This window comes from Hypanus sabinus, chromosome 10 (assembly GCF_030144855.1).
Source record: "Hypanus sabinus isolate sHypSab1 chromosome 10, sHypSab1.hap1, whole genome shotgun sequence".
NCBI classification, from domain to species: Eukaryota; Metazoa; Chordata; class Chondrichthyes; order Myliobatiformes; family Dasyatidae; genus Hypanus; species Hypanus sabinus.
The window spans coordinates 166,568,417-166,586,827 of NC_082715.1; the positions used below are offsets into that span (position 1 = coordinate 166,568,417).

Sequence of the window (18,411 nt, forward strand, 5' to 3'; positions counted from 1 at the left end):
AGAATCCAACATGGAGTGGTTGACCCTGCAAAACTGTTCGTGACACGTAAAGGACACACCTACCCTTTCAAAACTCCGACTGAGGCAGAAGAGTTTATTAAGAAGATCCCGAAAGACACCGACAGAAGCTAAATAAAAACAGTAGAACATTTGAATAATGTGAGATAAAGCAATGTACTAAACACATGACTGTGACAAAATCTTTTTAATCAGTGTTTTGGACTCTGCTAAAATGTTTGGCTGATATGGCCAATAAATTAAGCACAAATATTAAACATATAACAATCACAGCACAGAAACAGGCCATCTCGGCCCTCCTAGTCTGTGCCAAACTCTTAATCTCACCTAGTCCCACCTACCCACACTCAGCCCATAACCCTCCACTCCTTTCCTGTTCATATACCTATCCAATTTTACCTTAAATGACACAACTGAACTGGCATCTACTACTTCTACAGGAAGCTCATTCCACATAGCTATCACTCTCTGAGTAAAGAAATACCCCCTCGTGTTTCCCTTAAACTTTTGCCGCTCAAATCATGTCCTCTCATTTGAATCTCCCCTACTCTCAATGGAAAAAGCCTATTCACGTCAACTCTATCTGTCCCTCTCAAAATTTTAAATACCTCGATCAAATCCCCTCCCCAACCATCTACGCTCCAATGAATAGAGACCTAACTTGTTCAACCTTTCTCTGTAACTTAAGTGCTGAAACCCAGGTAACATCCTAGTAAATCATCTCTGTACTCTCTCCAATTTATTGATATCTTTCCTGTAATTTGGTGACCAGAAATGTGCACAATATTCCAAATTTGGCCTTACCAATGCCTTGTACAATTTTAACATTACATCCCAACTTCTGTACTCAATGCTCTGATTTATAAAGGCCAGCGTTCCAAAAGCCGCCTTCACCACCCCATCTACATGAGACTCCACCTTCAGGGAACTATGCACTGTTATTCCTAGATCTCTCTGTTTCACTGCATTCCTCAATGCCCTACCATTTACCCTGTATGTTCTATTTGGATTATTCATGCCAAAATGTAGAACCTGATACTTCTCAGCATTAAACTCCATCTGCCAACGTTCAGCTCATTCTTCTAACCGGCATAAATCTCCCTGCAAGCTTTGAAAACCCACATCATTATCCACAACACCTCCTACCTTAGTATCATCGGCATACTTACTAATCCAATTTACCACCCCATCATCCAGATCATTTACGTATATTACAAACAACATTGGGCCCAAAACAGATCCCTGAGGCACCCCGCTAGTCACCAGCCTCCATCCCGATAAACAGTTATCCAGCACTACTCTCTGGCATCTCCCATCTAGCCACTGTTGAATCCATTTTATTACTCCAGCATTAATACCTAACGACTGAACCTTCTTAACTAACCTTCCATGTGGAACTTTGTCAAAGGCCTTGCTGAAGTCCATATAGACTACATCCACTGCCTTACCCTCGTCAACATTCCTCGTAACTTCTTCAAAAAATTCAATAAGGTTTGTCAAACATGACCTTCCACGCACAAATCCATGCTGGCTACTCCTAATCAGATCCTGTCTATCCAGATAATTATAAATACTAGCTCTCAGAATACTTTCCATTAATTTACCCACCACTGATGTCAAACTGACAGGTCTATAGTTGCTAGGCTTACTTCTCGAACCCTTTTTAAACAATGGAACCACATGAGCAATACGCCAATCCTCCGGCACAATCCCCGTTTCTAATGACATCTTAAGCACAAATTAGCACAAAAAGCACATTTAAGCACAAATTAAGCATGTAAAAACATACACATATTGAAATACTAAAAGTTGTGGTATAAAATATGCTCTTTAAGGATATGTTGTGTTTTACATGTGGGACAAAAATAGTTAAACGGTTAAGAGCTAATGACTTAGAGTAAAAATACTACAGGTGTTGCAGATGAGAGTTAATTTGCATTTTAATAAGGATAGCAGCAGTGATTGATTGGTTTTAGTAAAGATAAGAGTGGACAGACTGATCCTCATTAAGTGTGGAACTGTCATCAGCGATAACGGGAGACATTGTTTTTTGGGGGGTTCCCACGAAAGTGGGGCGGGGAGAATGGTTCATGTTCGGTGTGTTGGATGTGGGTTCAATCATTTAGGTTTGTTGGGCTTCTCTGTAAATGTATTCTTATATTCCAAGGTTATCTATTCTTTTTTGTTGGAAATGTCTCAAGGTGTAAACCTTAATTTTGTTTCTTGGAACTGCAGAGGTCTGCAGCAGCTTACAAAAGTTAAACAAGTCATGAACAAGATAAACGATATGGACTCCAAAATTGTATTTCTACAAGAAACTCATCTCTTAGATGAGGACAGTATAAAAATTAAAAGGAGGTGCCAGGGTAGTGTATACACAGCATCTAGGGCTAGAGGAGTTATGATTCTTATTCATAAAATAGTCCCATTCCAAGTGAAAAATGTAATTTAAGATAGAAAGGGAAGATATTTAATAATCCAAGGTTCTCTACTAACTTAAACTTAGTAAACTTGTATGGCCCCAGTATAGATGACCCTAGTTTTTTATTGAAGACCTGTTTCTTAATTTATCAACAGTTGCAGGGCAGTACATAATAGCAGGAGATTTTAACTGCACATTGAACCCCAGTATGGATAGGGCCACAGGGATAGATCAAAAATACTACACAAACATCCGCATGTACAAAGTGGGAGGAATTTAAAGCTTTTCGTAGAGGCCATATTATCAGTTAGACAGGCTCAAAATAAAAAAAAAAGGTGCATGAGGACAGAGTACAATTGGAACACAAAATAAAGACTCCAGGAAAAAGTCTTTGAAAACAGAAACCCACAATTGGAAAAAGAATTCCTAGTTTTGAAAGCTGAAGATGAGATGTCTGCATTTAGAGCTGCTTCTAGTCTTCTTAGACTAAAGCAATGAACAGGGTGACAAATCAGGCAAATTATTAGCATGGTAAATCAAACAATTAGAAACTAAGACATCAATTACAACCATCATATTCAATGGGCACGAAATTGTGGATCCCACAGAAATTAATGATGCCTTTAGAGGCTACTATGAAGAATTATATAATACAAAAAAATGAAATCAATTTGCAAACCCTAAATAGGTTTTTTGACAAGCTACCTATACCACATATAGGCTGAGTGAACTTGGCCTTTCCTCCTTGGATCAACAAAGGATGACAGGTGACCTGGTAGAGGTGTACAAGATGATGAGAGGCATTGATCATGTGGATAGTCAGAGACATTTTCCCAGGGCTGAAATGGCTAACACGAGAGGACACAGTTCTAAGGTGCTTGAAAGGAGGTAGAGAGAAGATGTTAGGGATTAGTTTTTTACACCGAGAGTGGTGAATGTCTGGCTGCCAGTGACAGTGATGGACTCAGATACAATAGGGACAGGTACATTGGGCTTAGAAAAATAGAGGGCTATGGGTAACCTGATGTAATTTCTAAAGTAAGTACGTATTTAGCACAGTGTTGTGGGACTAAGCTGGGTGGCAGTGTGACGTGATGAGGATGTTAGGAGAATTCAGGGTGACTTGGATAGGCTGAGTGAGTGGGCAGATACTTGGCAGATGACGTTTAATGTGAATAAGTGTGAGGTTATTCACTTTGGGAGTAAGAACAGGAAGGCAGATTATTAACACAATGGTGTAGAGTTAGGTAAGGGAGAAATACAAAGAGATCTAGGAGTCCTTGTTCATCAGTCACTGAAGGTGAATAAGCAAGTGCAGCAGGCAGTGAAGAAGGCTAATGCAATGTTGGCCTTTATTACAAAGGGAATTGAGTACAAGAGCAAGGTAATCTTTTTGCATTTGTACAGGGCCCTGGTGAGACCACACCTAGAGTATTGTGTACAGTTTTGGTCTTCAGGGTTAAGGAAGGACATCCTGGCTGCAGAGGAAGTGCAGCGCAGATTCACGAGGTTAATTCTTGTGATGTCTGGACTGTCTTACGCAGAGAGGTTAGAGAGACTGGGCATGTACACGCGGGAATTAAGGAGATTGAGAGGGGATCTGATTGCAACATATAAGATTATCAAGGGATTGGACAAGATAGAGGCAGGAAATATGTTCCAGATGCTGGGAGAGTCCAGTACCAGAGGGCATGGTTTGAGAATAAGGGGTAGGTCATTTAAGACAGAGTTAAGGAAAATGTTCTTCTCCCAGAGAGTTGTGGGGGTCTGGAATGCACTGCCTTGGAAGGCAGTGGAAGCCAATTCTCTGGATGCTTTCAAGAAGGAGCTAGATAGGTATCTTATGGATAGGGGAATCAAGGGATATGGGGACAAGGCAGGAACCGGGTATTGATAGTAGATGATTAGCCATGATCTCAGAATGGCGGTGCAGGCTCGAAGGGCCGAATGGTCTACTTCTGCACCTATTGTCTATTGACGGTGTTGACGTCTGCAGAATTAATGCGTTTGCAATAGCACTCGTAAACTTCAAACATAAAGAAAATGCCAGTCCTGCACCAACCTGCACCAGATCAAGCTCCTGAATTTCCAACCAAAATCTATCTTGGCCTTCTCCTCTATTCTGACATGGACTCTGTCCTCTTCTTCTGCACAAGCCGCCGCCCTCTCTTCATTCAGTGCTTCAGTCATCCTCTCTGCATTGTCTGACTTTACTTCTGTCCGGATCTAACCTCTGCCGTAAGGCCATGGGACTTTGGAGCATAAGTTGTCCATTCAGCCCATTATCTCTTCTGCCACTTCATCATGCTTCATCCAATATTCCTTTCAGCCCCAATCTTCTGTCCTCTCCCCGTATCTCTTCATGCCGTGTCCAATTAAGAATCCATCAAAGTCTGTCTTCCGTATATTGAAGATAAAGACTTGCACTCCACAGCTTTCTGTGGCAAAGAATTCCACAAATTCATCATTAACTAAATTTATTGCTGCTCATCCCCTTTCCAAAAGAATGCCAATCTGTTCTGAGCCTGTGTGCTCTGGTCTTAGACTCTCTCCACATCCACTATCAAGGCATTACATCATTCGATAGGTTTTAATTAGTTCACACCCCTCCCCCTTTCTTCCGTATTCTAGTGAATACAGGCCAGAGCCATCAAACGCTCTTCATCTGACATGAAGCCTCATCAGCGCTTTATAAGGTTGCAGCATTACATCCTTGCGTCATTCCATCATGTTTGAATTATTGTCACTCTCAGCCCCATTCTCCCGCATTCTCCCTGTAACCTTTGGCAACTTTTCACGAGAAGGGGTGCGAAGCATTGTTTTTCACGCCACAGCTCCATTTCCTGTGACATGCCCTCTCAATAAAACTACTACTCACGCCCATTTATGTGTCAGAGTGCGGCATGGTGCAGTTTCAGTCCCGGTTTGGAAGGGACAGCGCGCTTTCAGAATGAAAAGGCAGTGGTCACATGTGTTGCCCTGTTACAAGGGAAATTGTAGGTATCGGTGCTCACTTTAACTAAAGCCAGTTTTCCATGTTTCAGGCGTATTTCTTTAGTTTATTTTAGAAATCCGTGGAATGATCCATATTCCAGCGCATTAGAGTAGAATTCTGACAATGTAAAAAAAATCATATTCGCTTCACATTGTGTGTTGGCCCAGATTCTGGAATTAATCCAAAATTTTGAATATAATTCTGCTTATGTAGCACCTTTTAGTTTGTTGAATTGAATTAATTTTGCTGACTTTACTGGAACCAGTTAACCACTAATATTCGCTCACTTGGCTGCAGGATTATACGCACTTTTACCACATCGATAAATAACATAGAAATACATTTGTACTGCAGTCTAATTCGATTTGCGTTTTACCTACAGAGCCGACCATTGAACGTCACTAGATGTTTAATTCCACGTTCAGCTCCTCCCTGAATTTCCTCTGTGACAGAGTGTAGATACACGTGTTGGTGCAGGTACAGAGAAACTGCAACATGAACCCAGACTGCTGCAGGATATACTTCGGATTATTCAAATATCTGTCTGTGTAAAAGTAATTCTGAACTTGCCAGTTCATACTATATACAATAAAGGGGATCCACAACAATATGAAATTGGCTGACAGAGCGAACAACAAAATTATTGACTTTCTCCGGTTCTCCACCTCTGGATCATTCTTTTTCTCTCTGCTGTTCCTGAGCCCCCGGCGAACTCTGTTTGCCGCGATAATATGACTGACTGTTAAAGTGTTAAAAAGTAGAATCAAACCGAACGCCAATAAAGGTGTAGTGATAGTGTTAAACAACTGGTATGCTTTCCACGCTGGTACAGTAAGGAAATCAATTCTGAACGTGCATCGCCAGGGTACGTTGTCAATGATAAGGTAAGGATCTATCAGAAAGTACAATGGGACGTTCTCCGCACAGCTTCCTAAACCCACAATCACTATCACAATAGTCGCTATCCTCTCGGTACAGTATCGTTCCCGCAGCTTTTGACTGCAGATCGCAACGCAGCGATCGAACGTGAAAGCCACCGTGAGCCAGACAGAACAGTCCATGGTTGCGATCCTCAAGACAACAGTTACGGCGCAAACCGGTGTAATGAGCAAAGGAGGGGCATAAATGTAAATATTATTGATCTGATCGATTACAACAGCAATAATAACACCCATTAAATCAGTTGTTGCCATTCCCACCAGGTAACGGGTGATGCATTTAGAGAGTCCGCAGTTTCTCAGAGACAGGATCACAATCGCCACTAAATTAACTGCAAGGAAGCAAAGGAGAGTTAGGTTCATGCGCAGAAACCCTGATTAATCTTACTTGATGTGCATGCATAGCAATGTGTTGAATCGGATTGAGTGACCCTCAGTCATCTGATCCTATTCCGGGTCTGACTGGCTTCGATCGGAGAGTGGAAACATTGTCCACACGGCCTCCGTCACTGTCCTTCGTTTGCATGATAAAGACTTACCCGAGTACAGATGAGCCGCAACTTTCCAGATGACAGCAGGTTTTCCAGTGGGATCCTTATCATCAAGACAGATCCATTATTGTACCTGAGCATGCTGAAGGTTTTACATTTTGCGGGAGTAAAATGCACTCCGGGACAACGTTTCTTCGGAGATAACATTTTGGAGCGGAGGAACCGCCGTACTAAATGCATATTTGGACGTACTGGTGGCAAACAAACTTGAATGCTGCACATTGCGATGGAGACTCATCACAACGATTTTTACCCCCTCATCCTATGAGATGGATGCAAGAAATAAAATAAATCTTATCTAAATTATAACCGCCCAAAGGAGGAGGGCACTTTATAATGGAAGAGTGCTGCACGTTATTGTGGCAATTTCAAAGACATTTAGACAAACAAATAGAGAAAAGAAGTTGTTGTGTTAAGAAGGAGAGGAAAATTAATAAAGAACGTGTGTTGCCGAAAAACGGGGGAAGCTCGCAGAGAGAGCTGCAGCGATGCTAAGGATTTTAGTAAACGTTTGACTGTCTATGTTCATGCAGAATCAGACTTCGAACAATACGTGTTGGTAAAGCTGGAAAATCGAGCAAGGTAAAATGCTAAAACAGTATCAATAATAACACTCAATCAATTGTTAACATCGACAAAATGATCGGACATGAGAATCGAGTAACAATTCCAGAGAAAATGGAACAATAAAATAAAATATATCCTTAAACCGGACACGTGACTTATCAGATGAGACACAATCTTGAAAAAAAAGCTACAAGAACAAAACAGACACATGCAGTAGCAGCCAATTCCAGATACTTACCAGGGATTCCAATGGCTGCTAGCACAGGATAGTAAATACTCACGATGTAGTAAATTGCTGGATATCCCATTTTCTCTGTGAATTGGTGATCAGTTGAAAACAGTCCAACTGACGAAATTTACTGTTGATTGCTTTGCAAGCTCTTATACAGGAGAAGATAGTGCACTCTGACAATTAATCATGCCACATAGATAGTCACATTAGTGACAGTCCACTGAACAAATACTTAAGATTTGTTTTAATTTCTATAAATTGTGTCATCGTGTAATGAAAATCGCTCCCTCGGGAACAAAGTCATAAAATAAGTATTTGTTTAAATTTGGTTACTCACACCTTCAAATGAGAACGTTGTGCATTCTTTCCAAATGAGACAAAGTTTGTACGTTACCAATAAAATAATTCTGATTCTCAATATTTTCACAACGTGCACTATCACCCCCAAATAATTATCAATTGTAACACTAGGTGAGGCGCATTAGGATTCTGAGATTAAGGAAGGGCATTTAATTCGTTTGTTCAATTCAATGTAAGGAGAATGTTCACTGCACCTTCCTGCCGATCAGTGGCGCCACAATAGTGATCAGTTTGTAGGCGAAATAACATAGTAAACGATTAGATTAGTGATGTATCTCGAAAGGCATCTCTACATCTAAATTCATATGGGGTAGCGGGGCCATTTGTGAATAATGTAAGGAGTGTGTTTTAAAAAACTATCTCTTGTGCCGTTTCTTGCATACATTGTTCATTGCAGTTATTTCGTTTCTTTTATTTTGCAAATATTACGAGGCTCAGAGTGTCTATCGTGGGACGCCAAACGACGTCTAAAAGTGGTGATTTATCCATAGATAATGTAGTCTCCATATTTTCCTTACTGGATTTAAGACACGTTGCTTCTAAGTCGATTGAATTGATATTGGTCACTGCAAAGCGATATAAATAACTTGTACTGGCGCTCTCCCTGTGTGTGTCAAGTCTCATGCCTTCATGAAATCGCCAATAAATTATATCAGAACGGTTTTTGTTGACTCCAGACTCATGCAATTTATTCCAGAATCTGTTCCTAATAAAATATTCAATAATGTTTTGGAAACTCCCATGCTTTGTTTATATCTCTATGAATCACTGCATGGTCAGTCGTGTTGTCCAATGAAAGAATTATTAACGTATATGATGTCTATGTCTCAGCTTGTATCTTTAGAAAAAACGGGTCTCTAGAATAACAACAACAACAACAACAAGTCAGCTCTTTCAGTGAACTTTACAGTTGATTTTGGACAAGCAGGTTTTTATATCTAATATCAGCAAATGACAACTCGTGCTATATATCGGTCCAAATGTCTCTTCAATTTTGCTGTTGATGATGACATTTCCCCCTTTTGTGTTCTTTCACAGGTTTCAATTTTAAGATCATAAGGATTAGGCCATTTGGTCCACAGAGTCAACGCTACCATTTCGACATGGCTGATCCAATTTTCCTTTCAGCGCCAACCTCCTGCTTTCTCTTCATGCCATGACCAATCAAAACTCCTATCAAACTGAACCTTAGACATACATAATTAATTGGCCTCTACAACTGCTCATGGCAAAGAATTCCACAGATTCACCATTCTCTGGTTAAATAAATTCCTCCTCATCATTCTAAAATGACACCGCTCTGTGTCCTCTGCTGTCGGACTCTCCCACCGTAAGAAACATCCAACGGAATGTCCCACACCTTCATTATATCTACATGAAACAGTGAACAACATAAAAACAACACGAGCAGAAGTTGACGATCTGGCCCAGCAAGCCTACTGCGCCATTCAGCGGGGACACTGATGATCTGACCTTGGACAAATTTCCACCGACCTGCCTTTTCAATATAACCCCATATTCCCTTACTATGAAAGAATCTATTCAATCTGCCTTAAATATGTTAGTGAGGTAGACTGAATTGTTTCGTTTGGCAGAAAATTCCACAGACTCATGAATCTGGAAAAGAAGTTCTTCCTCATTTCCGTTCCACATCTACACCCCGAATCTCCAGGGATGTCCCCTCGTTCTAGTCTCATCAAGCAGTGGAGCAGTGTTCCTGACTCGATCTTATCCATCCCTTTCATAAATGTATATGTTTTATATGATCTCCTCTCATCATTCTGAGTTCCAGCGAGTACAGACGCAGGGGACGCAATCGCTATTCTGATCTTAACCTATCATCTCTGGATTAAAACTGGTGAACATCCTTTATATCGCCTCCAAAGCTGGTATATTCTTACCCAAGTCAGGAGACCCGAACTGCAGTACTCCCGATGCGGCCTCCGAAGCACCCTGTACAGTTGCAGCATAACTCCCTGCTCCTAAATGTAATCCCACTCCCAATGATCTACTTGGCTTCTTGATCGCCTGCTGCACTTACAAAGCAACCTTTTACGTTTCATGCACAAGGACTCCCAAGTTCCTCTGCACAATAACATGCTGCAATCTTCTACCAATTAAATAATAATCTGATCTTCAATTTGTCCTTCCAAAGTCGATTACCTCCCATTTACCAACATTGTGCTTCACCATTTAGACCTTTGACAACTCTCTTAACCTATCTATATCTCACTTCAGACTCTCCGTATCCCATGCACAATTTTTCTTTTCCACTCAGTTTGGTGTCATCAGAAAGCTTGGAAACACTACCTCGGTCCTCTCTTCCATCCCCTTAATATATATGGAGAACAGTTGAGGAGTCTGCACGACCCCTGCGGAACAATGCTCACCACTGATTTCCAGAAAGAGACTTATGAATCCTAACTATCTGCTTTCAATTGGTTAACTAATCCTCTATCAATGCTGACACATCACCCACAACTCTGTGTATCCCTATCTTATGGAAAAGTCTTTTACTGGGCAACTTATCGAACGTTTTCTGGAAATCAAAGTTAATTGCGCCCATCTGCTCCCCTTTATCCACTGCGCTTGTTATATTCTCAGAGAACGGTAAGATTGTCAAAGAGGGACTGCTGTTGCTGAATCCATGCTCCATCTGCCTAATGGATGTATTTCTTTCCAGATACCTCGCTCTTTCTTCTCTAATGATGGCTTCAAGCGTTTTCCCAACGACAGATATTAAAGTAAGTGCCCCACATCCTGTTTTGAACAATGGCGTGACATTTGCCCTCGTCCAATCAGCCGGAATCTGCGTTTTGTGAAATTAACACCATGCAGTTCTATGCATTTCTTAAACATATCACGCTCAATGGGGAAGGTCTCAATGTTAAAGTTATCAACGGTCCAACCTTCTTTCATAACTAGCCATTTGCAACATAGAATCAGAGGAACTAGAACCATTCACGACTGTACAAGTCAAATATTTCAGTTCGGTCTCTGTCGGAATAAATTTTCATTTATTTGTTGTTAATTTAGTGGCGATTGTGACCCTGTCTCGGGGAATATGCGGATTTTACGAAATGCATACCCCGGAGATGTTTGAAAAGCTCAAACAAATAAATAGAGGGGTAGCTCAAGCGGTAGTGAGTGAGTGGGTCAGTGAGTGAGTGGGTCAGTGAAGGAGTGGAGATTTGAGGCTTCGACTCGAGAGGTTCTGGAAGTTTTGGCAGTTGGTCAGTGCAATCAAGTCAATCAAGATTTGAATAGCTCAAACTCAGCAGAAAACAGCTGTTTGGGCAATCGAGGTCACATGACAAAGCAGTTTGAAAAGCTCAAACAAATAAACAGAGGGGTAGCTCAAGCGGAGCGGCTTGTGGAAAGCGGCCAGTGAGTGAGTGGGCCAGTGAAGGAGTGGAGATTTGAGGCTTTGACTCGAGATACTTCGACGAGAAGAGGCGGAGGACGAGTTTGTTCCCAGTTAGTCTTTACACTGCCTCCCGAGACGGTGATGTGCCTCTCCTGTGAGATGTGGCAGACTTGGGGGATCTCCCCTCTCCCGCAGAGTCACATCTGCTAGAAGTGCATGTGGCTGGGCGATCTGGAAGACCGTGTGAGGAATCTGGAGCAGCAGCTGGATGACTTTCGACTCATAAGGGAGAATGAGGAAATCAATAGATGAGAGCTACAGGGAGGTAGTCACACCTAGGCTGCCGGAAACAGGTCAGTGGGTAACAGACAGAGGGAGGAAAGCGAAGGTGAGTAGACAGGTAGTGCAGAGCACCCCTGTAGCCATTCCCCTGAATAATAAGTTTACAGTCGAGGACGACCGACCAGGTGTGAGCCACGGTGGCTGGGCCACTGACACTGAGTCTGACCCTGTGGTGCAGAAGGATGGGACGTAGGAGAGGAGAGCTGTCGTCATTGGAGACTCTATAGTCAGGGGAGCAGACAGGAGATGTTGTGGACGTGAGAAGGACACTCGCATGGTTTTTTGCCTCCCGGGTGCCAGGGTCCGGGATGTCTCTGACCGGGTGCATGACATCCTGGTACGAGAGCGAAAGCAACCAGAAGTCGTGATACATGTTGGTACCATCGAAATAGGCAGGAAGAGGATGAGGTCCTGAAGTGTGAGTTTCGGGATCTGGGCAGAAGGCTGAAGAACAGGATCTCAAGGGTGGTGTTCTCAGGATTGCTGCCAATGCTACGTGATAGTGATGGTGAGAATTGGAGGAGATGCCAGTTGAATGCGTAGCTGAGGAGTTAGTGCGGGGGGCAAAGTTTTAGATTTTTGGATCATTGGGATCTCTCCTGGGAAAGGCGGGACCTGTACTGATTGGATGGGTTCCACCTGAACTCGAAGGGGAGCCATATCCTTGCAGGTAGGTTTGCTAGCGTGGTTCGGGAGGGTTTAAACTAATTTGCAAGGGGGATGGGAACCGGAGCGATAGAGCAGTGAAAGAAGTGCATGGAGCAAAGCCAGATCTAACAGATAGAGAGGCTTTGAGGAAAGAGAAGCAGAATAAAGGGTGGAAAGGTAGTAAGGTAGAAGGGCTAAAGTGTGTGTACTTCAATGCAAGAAGCATCAGGAACAAAGGTGATGAATTGAGAGCTTGGATACATACTTGAAATTATGATGTAGTGGCCATTACAGAGACTTGGCTGGCACAAGGGCAGGAATAGATTCAGACAGACAGACATACTTTATTGATCCCGAGGGAAATTGGGTTTCGTCACAGTCGCACCAACCAAGAATAGTGTAGGAATATAGCAATATAAAACCATAAATAATTAAATAATAATAAGTAAAATTATTCCAAGTAGAAATAGGTCCAGGACACCCTGAGCCAATAGGCTGGTCCTAGACTTATTTCCACTCAATATTTCTCAATATTCCTGGATTTCAGTGCTTTAAAAGGGATGGGAGGGAGGGGAGGAGGGGTAGCATTACTGCTCGGGGATACTATTACAGCTATAGAAAGGGTGGGTAATGTAGCAGGATCCTCTTCTGAGTCAGTATGGGTGGAAGTCAGGAACAGGAAGGGAGCAGTTACTCCACTGGGGGTATTCTATAGGCCCCCTGGAAGCAGCAGAGATACCGAGGAGCAGATTGGGAAGCAGAATTTGGAAAGGTGCAAAAATAACAGGGTTGTTATCATGGGTGACTTTAACTTCCCTAATATTGATTGGTCCTTTATTAGTTCCAAGTATTTAGATGGGGCAGTGTTTGTTAAGTGTGTCCAGGATAGATTCCTGTCACAGCTTGTTGACAGGCCGACTAGGGGGAATGCCATACTAGATCTAGTATTAGGAAAGGAACCGGGTCAGGTCAGAGATCTGTCAGTGGGTGAGCATCTGGGGGACAGTGATCACCTCTCCCTGGCCTTTAGAATTCTCGTGGAAAAGGATAGAATCAGAGAGGACAGGAAAATTGTTAATTCTTGTGTTTAAATCCTGGTGTTTAATCTGCCCATTTGTTTCAGTGGTTTCATGAAACCGACTCCTTACTTTAATCGCAGATGACCCTATCTAAGTGTGGATGTGGTGATGTCCTTCGAGTAATATCACTGTACCATTCCTTTCCTAAGTTGTTCTTCATCTACATTGACAGCTATGGTGGTAAAAAACCAAATAAAAACCGAAGAGGTGTGAACATTCCCCTTCCTGGGAAAAGATTGTCGGATTCAACAGCCAAACCACATGCTTTTCCATAACTTTAAAATTCTCAATATGCTGCGACCACTGCTAATTATTTGATGTTGATAGTGCACTCTGTAAAAACAGACAGGATTGTTTAATCTGAAACGTGCAGACTCTGTGCCAGAAAGAATAGTCAATATAACGGGTAGTGGCTCTGGTGCGGGCCGAAAGAAGTAGACAGTATATCTCGTTTTGGCTAGGTTTAGATGGGTCATCGACTTGCATCCGCGGCCATCGCCCTCCATCTTGTGTGACATCGACGTTGTGATGCGTCTAGTGAGGTCGCGTTGTGGGTAGTGTTTGTCGGTCTCACTTTAAGCTTCAACTGCTGGCTAGCAGTTTTGCGAAAAGGAGAGATGAATGTGTCAGTCTCTCCTTGCCAGTATTTAGCCTTTCCAACAGCATCCGCGCTGGCTCCTCGAGAGAGACGAAGGCTGCGGTAGTGAACGGAGACAGCGAAACCATAGTGGAGCCTGTGGGAAACTGGACGACATTGAACATCCTTCCGGCAGCTCTGCTGCCAAGCTAGTGCCAGATAAATTGCTTCATAAACTTTCATTTGGACGACATTGTTGAAGCCGAGAGGGGGTTCCTGCCGACTGGGCATCTCAGGATCCCCATACTTTCCGACCAGGCTTGCGATGATAATCATCACACATTGCCCTTCGAGGCAGATGGGTCTAAGGTCCTGATCATGGGCTGTATGACTTTCCCCTTTGGCAGCGTAGATCAACAAAGTTAAACAAAATTGTGTTTTTTTTCTGTTTTCTAGGAGAAGATATTTGCATTGCACAAAGATAAAAGTGGTATCATTTGTTTACCTGAAATGTTTGTTCAGTTGGCTGTCTCTAATGTGATTTTACAGGTCTCTTAGTCTTATAGGAATTATAAATGAACACCTTGTTTAATAAGTGGAAGAAGGTGTGAACTCATCCCTTCCGGGAAGATTATTGAACTAAACAGCCAAACTAAATGCCCTTACTTAACTTCACAACCTTGTCCACCCACAGGAAGGTGGAAGGTTGGAGGATCGTTTCGGGGGAATCGGTCAGAGATTCACAGTGTGCGAAGGCAGACCGCTGTGGGCTGTGTGTGTGTCCACCCTCGCCTGGGTGACAGGCTCACCATTGAAGAACGGTCTGGCCTGGTACGGAGGGGTCACAGTTGGTGACCACAACAGGACAAGCAGACAACGGAAGGTTTTCCTGCAACTGCATCATCTCTCTCTCTCTCTCTCTCTCTCTCTCTCTCTCTCTCTCTCTCTCTCTCTCTCTCTCTCTCTCTCTCTCCCACCCCCCCCCCCCAACGGTGCAACAGCAACTACCTGGACTTAAACTAAATTGAACATTGAACTGAACTGAACTCTGCACCATCATAAGACCATTCATTTACCCCTAGACTTCGATAGATCTTGGTTTTGATTCCTATTTCTACACTGTAAATTCCATTGTAATTTCTGTATATACCATTGCTAACCTGTTTTATATATTTGGATTTTTGTAGTACTGCACTACTTAGTTTGTTAATAAACACTTTTAGTTACAGTAATACCAGACTCCAACGTATTATTTCATTTCTGCTGGTTTGGTAACCCGGTCACCGGGTACCTGCCAAATTGGGGGCTCGTCCGGGATTTGAATATTAATCTGGGTGGGCTTTTGAATTGATTGCGGTAAATTCCCTTATCTTATTTCGTTGTGTGAAAAACCAAGAAGGAAAACAGCAGAAATGGAGTTTGTGGTTAATAGGTTTGTGGCGGATCCAACCCCTGAGGGCTGGACGAGGCTAAGAGGGAATTTCTCGGAAATTAATGATTAAGGTGACCACTCACTTGAAGAAGGCTCAGGTACAGCTGTTAATAGCACATCATTATGTAGCCAGGGGGAAATTTGAAGAGGAGGCGTTGGAGATGTTTGTTGAGTGTAAAGCACTTACTGAGGCTGAAGGTCAGCTTCAGGCAGAGAAAATGAAGTATGAACATGTGTTCTGGATAAGGAAGCTGGAGGCAGAGAAGGAAAGAAAAGAGGCTGAAAGGCAGAAAGAAGAAGCCGAAAAGCAGAGATAAGAAAGGGAGGAAGAGAGGCAGTTTGAGCTGGAAATGTTAAAGGCAATGCAGGATGGGGGACGAGTGCTAGACCCAGCCAGGGGGATCAAGTTTAGTCAGGAGGTTAAGTTGGTAGCCCCATTCAAAGTTGCTATGAATCAGGACTGGCCGGAGGAGAAGTGGTCTGTTCTGTTACAAAGTGTTCTTAAGGGGAAGGCTCAGCAAGCATATTCGGCCTTGTCCGCAGATTAGGCAAAGAATTATGATGAAGTAAAAGGGGCTATACAGAGGATTTACGAATTGGTTCCAAAGGCATACCTGCAAAGGCTCCAGAATTTGAGAAAGCCGTGGAACCACACGTATTTAGAGTTTGCCCGAGAAATGCACGTGCATTTTGAGCGTTGGTGCACCTTAAAAGTGGCCAGTGAGGATTTGGACAAATTAAAACAGTTGATGCTGATTGAGCAGTTAAAAAGCTGCGTCCCTGAGGGTATGCGGATGTAATTGACGAGAAGGAGGCAGGAACTCTGTCTGTGACTACCAAGTTAGCTGACGAGTATGCCTTAACCAACAAGCTAAAATTTCCTCCAAGTAAGAGCTACAGGAGGGTTAGTAGGGATGGTAGAGGAAGCCCACCGGCGAAGTCAGAGAATAAGCCGAGGATTCGTGGAAAGAGTAAGGGGGAGGAAAAGCAGGCTGGCAGGAAGTTTCGTAGTTTTACGTGTTATAATTGTGGGAAAGCTGGTCACATAGCATCTACGTGTCTAGCTCCAAAGAAAGAGACAGGAAAGGGAAAGTCGCCAACCCTAACTGCCTGCATTAAGCCGGCTGAAATGTCAGGAGGGATGTGAGAAATTTCTTCTGACCGGGTTGGTATCTATGAAGGAGGGGTCAACCCCAGTGCCAGAGAGGATCTGGAAAGACACTGGGACTTTTCAGTCTCTAATCTTAACCGTGTGTTGGAATGCAGTGCTGAGACAGAGACTGGTGACGTGGTGATAGAAGGAGTTGGAAAAAGGACTGAGGCGGTACCGTTGCATAAAATATTTTTGCAGTTTGACTTAGTGTCCAGACCAGTCGCCAGTCTGCACTCCCGATACGTGATGTGGATGTCTTACTCGGGAATAAACTTGGCGTGGGGTTGGGGGGGGGGAGCGGGGGACGTGTTCCCAACAGTTCAGCTCACGAGTAAGCCTGTATGTGTTGAGGACCCGCCCACAGATTCTGAAGTTGATCCCGCCTGCCGAAGCACTCTGAAGTAACCAGAAGCATGGCGAAAAAGATTGTTGAGACAAACATTAAGTTAGCTGAGACGTTTTTACCGTCCCTGTATCAAAAGGGGTAAGAGGATAGTGAAGCTGAGGAGAGAAAGGGGGACGAGGCGTATTTACCATTATCAAGGAAAGACTTTGTGAGGGAGCAGAGCAAAGATGAGAAGCAGATGTGGCAGCTGGAAGGTCCAGTGTTGGACACTGATGATTTATGTCGCTTGAAAGAGCTGTTTGCAGTTGAAGAATTTAAGGAGGGTGTTCCCGATTATGTAAGGGCATTCCAAGATGAAAAGGATGCCGCTACCATGAGGGAGTCTGCTGGCTTAGCAGATGAGGTTGTTTTATCCCGCAAGGTTGAGTTTACTCCGGATGGGAGTTGTCCAGAGAGTAGCTGGGAGGATCGGGGGAACTTGGAATTTGAAACTGAGACTGGTATTGAAAGCCTAGAAGATGTCCCGTTTACCTGTGTTCAGGTTGTTGAAGTACCTGTGGATTCATAGGGTACTGAACCTTGTGTCGAGACTCAGGTGAGGTCAGAGGTGTCTGACTTGGTTAAAAAGAAATGCAGTCCTTTTGTGTCAGATGTACTTGGTTCAGTGAGTAAAGGCTTAACCCTGGCGCCAGAGGAAAGTGAGGATTTTCAGTCACTTGTGAGAGACTGTGTTCTAAAAGTTAGTGATGAGATGAAAGCTGGTGAGGTGAATTTTAGTGAAGATATTGAGAAAAGTGGTACTGGGCTTTTGAATAAGGAAAAATTAAAGTCGGGTTTAGTTGCAGGGTATTGACCATGATGAAGGGACAGTGATCTGGTAACAAGGTACCTGCTAATCTGTTACAGATTGTATTGGAATTTAAAGATAAGCAACTTGGTGATGTTGTTCAAGTTTGTGATTTGGCGAGGCAAAACTTGAAGTGTTGTTTTGACCAAGAGGGATCACCTGCAGATGTTAAACTGGAAACTAGTCGACTTAAAGATCTTGAAGATAAAATTAATGACTTGCTTAAAACTAATGAGTTATCTGGAAGTTCAGCAAATGGGATTAGTCTGCAAAACATTGCTGATAAGCTAGCGCCTGTGCAGGGGGTCTGTGAAGGCCTTTTCCAAGCTGGTAAGCACACTGATCACGTGATGGTTAAGTGTTCTGTGTCGAAGTGAAAAGGGGGCAATGGTTGACCAATCGCCACTTTGAATAACAGGATCTGGTTCTGGTAGATTGTCTGTTTGAATGTTAAGTTTAAAAGTGAAATATCTATGCTAGTATTTGTATATACTTCTGTAATGTGTTACACGATAATCACATATGTATTCGTTTAAG

General features: G+C 43.0%; 1 long non-coding RNA gene across 1 annotated transcript in view; it reads left to right on the forward strand.

Annotated features, from left to right (window-relative positions):
- LOC132401307 (uncharacterized) overlaps window positions 1-15,141 on the forward strand; it is a 32,144-nt gene extending 17,003 nt beyond the window's left edge. The window contains exons 3-4 of the long non-coding RNA XR_009514545.1: window positions 9,122-10,827; window positions 14,791-15,141. This is a non-coding gene — a long non-coding RNA (uncharacterized LOC132401307). The remainder of the gene's footprint in view (window positions 1-9,121; window positions 10,828-14,790) is intronic.
- The last annotated feature ends 3,270 nt before the right edge of the window (window positions 15,142-18,411 follow it).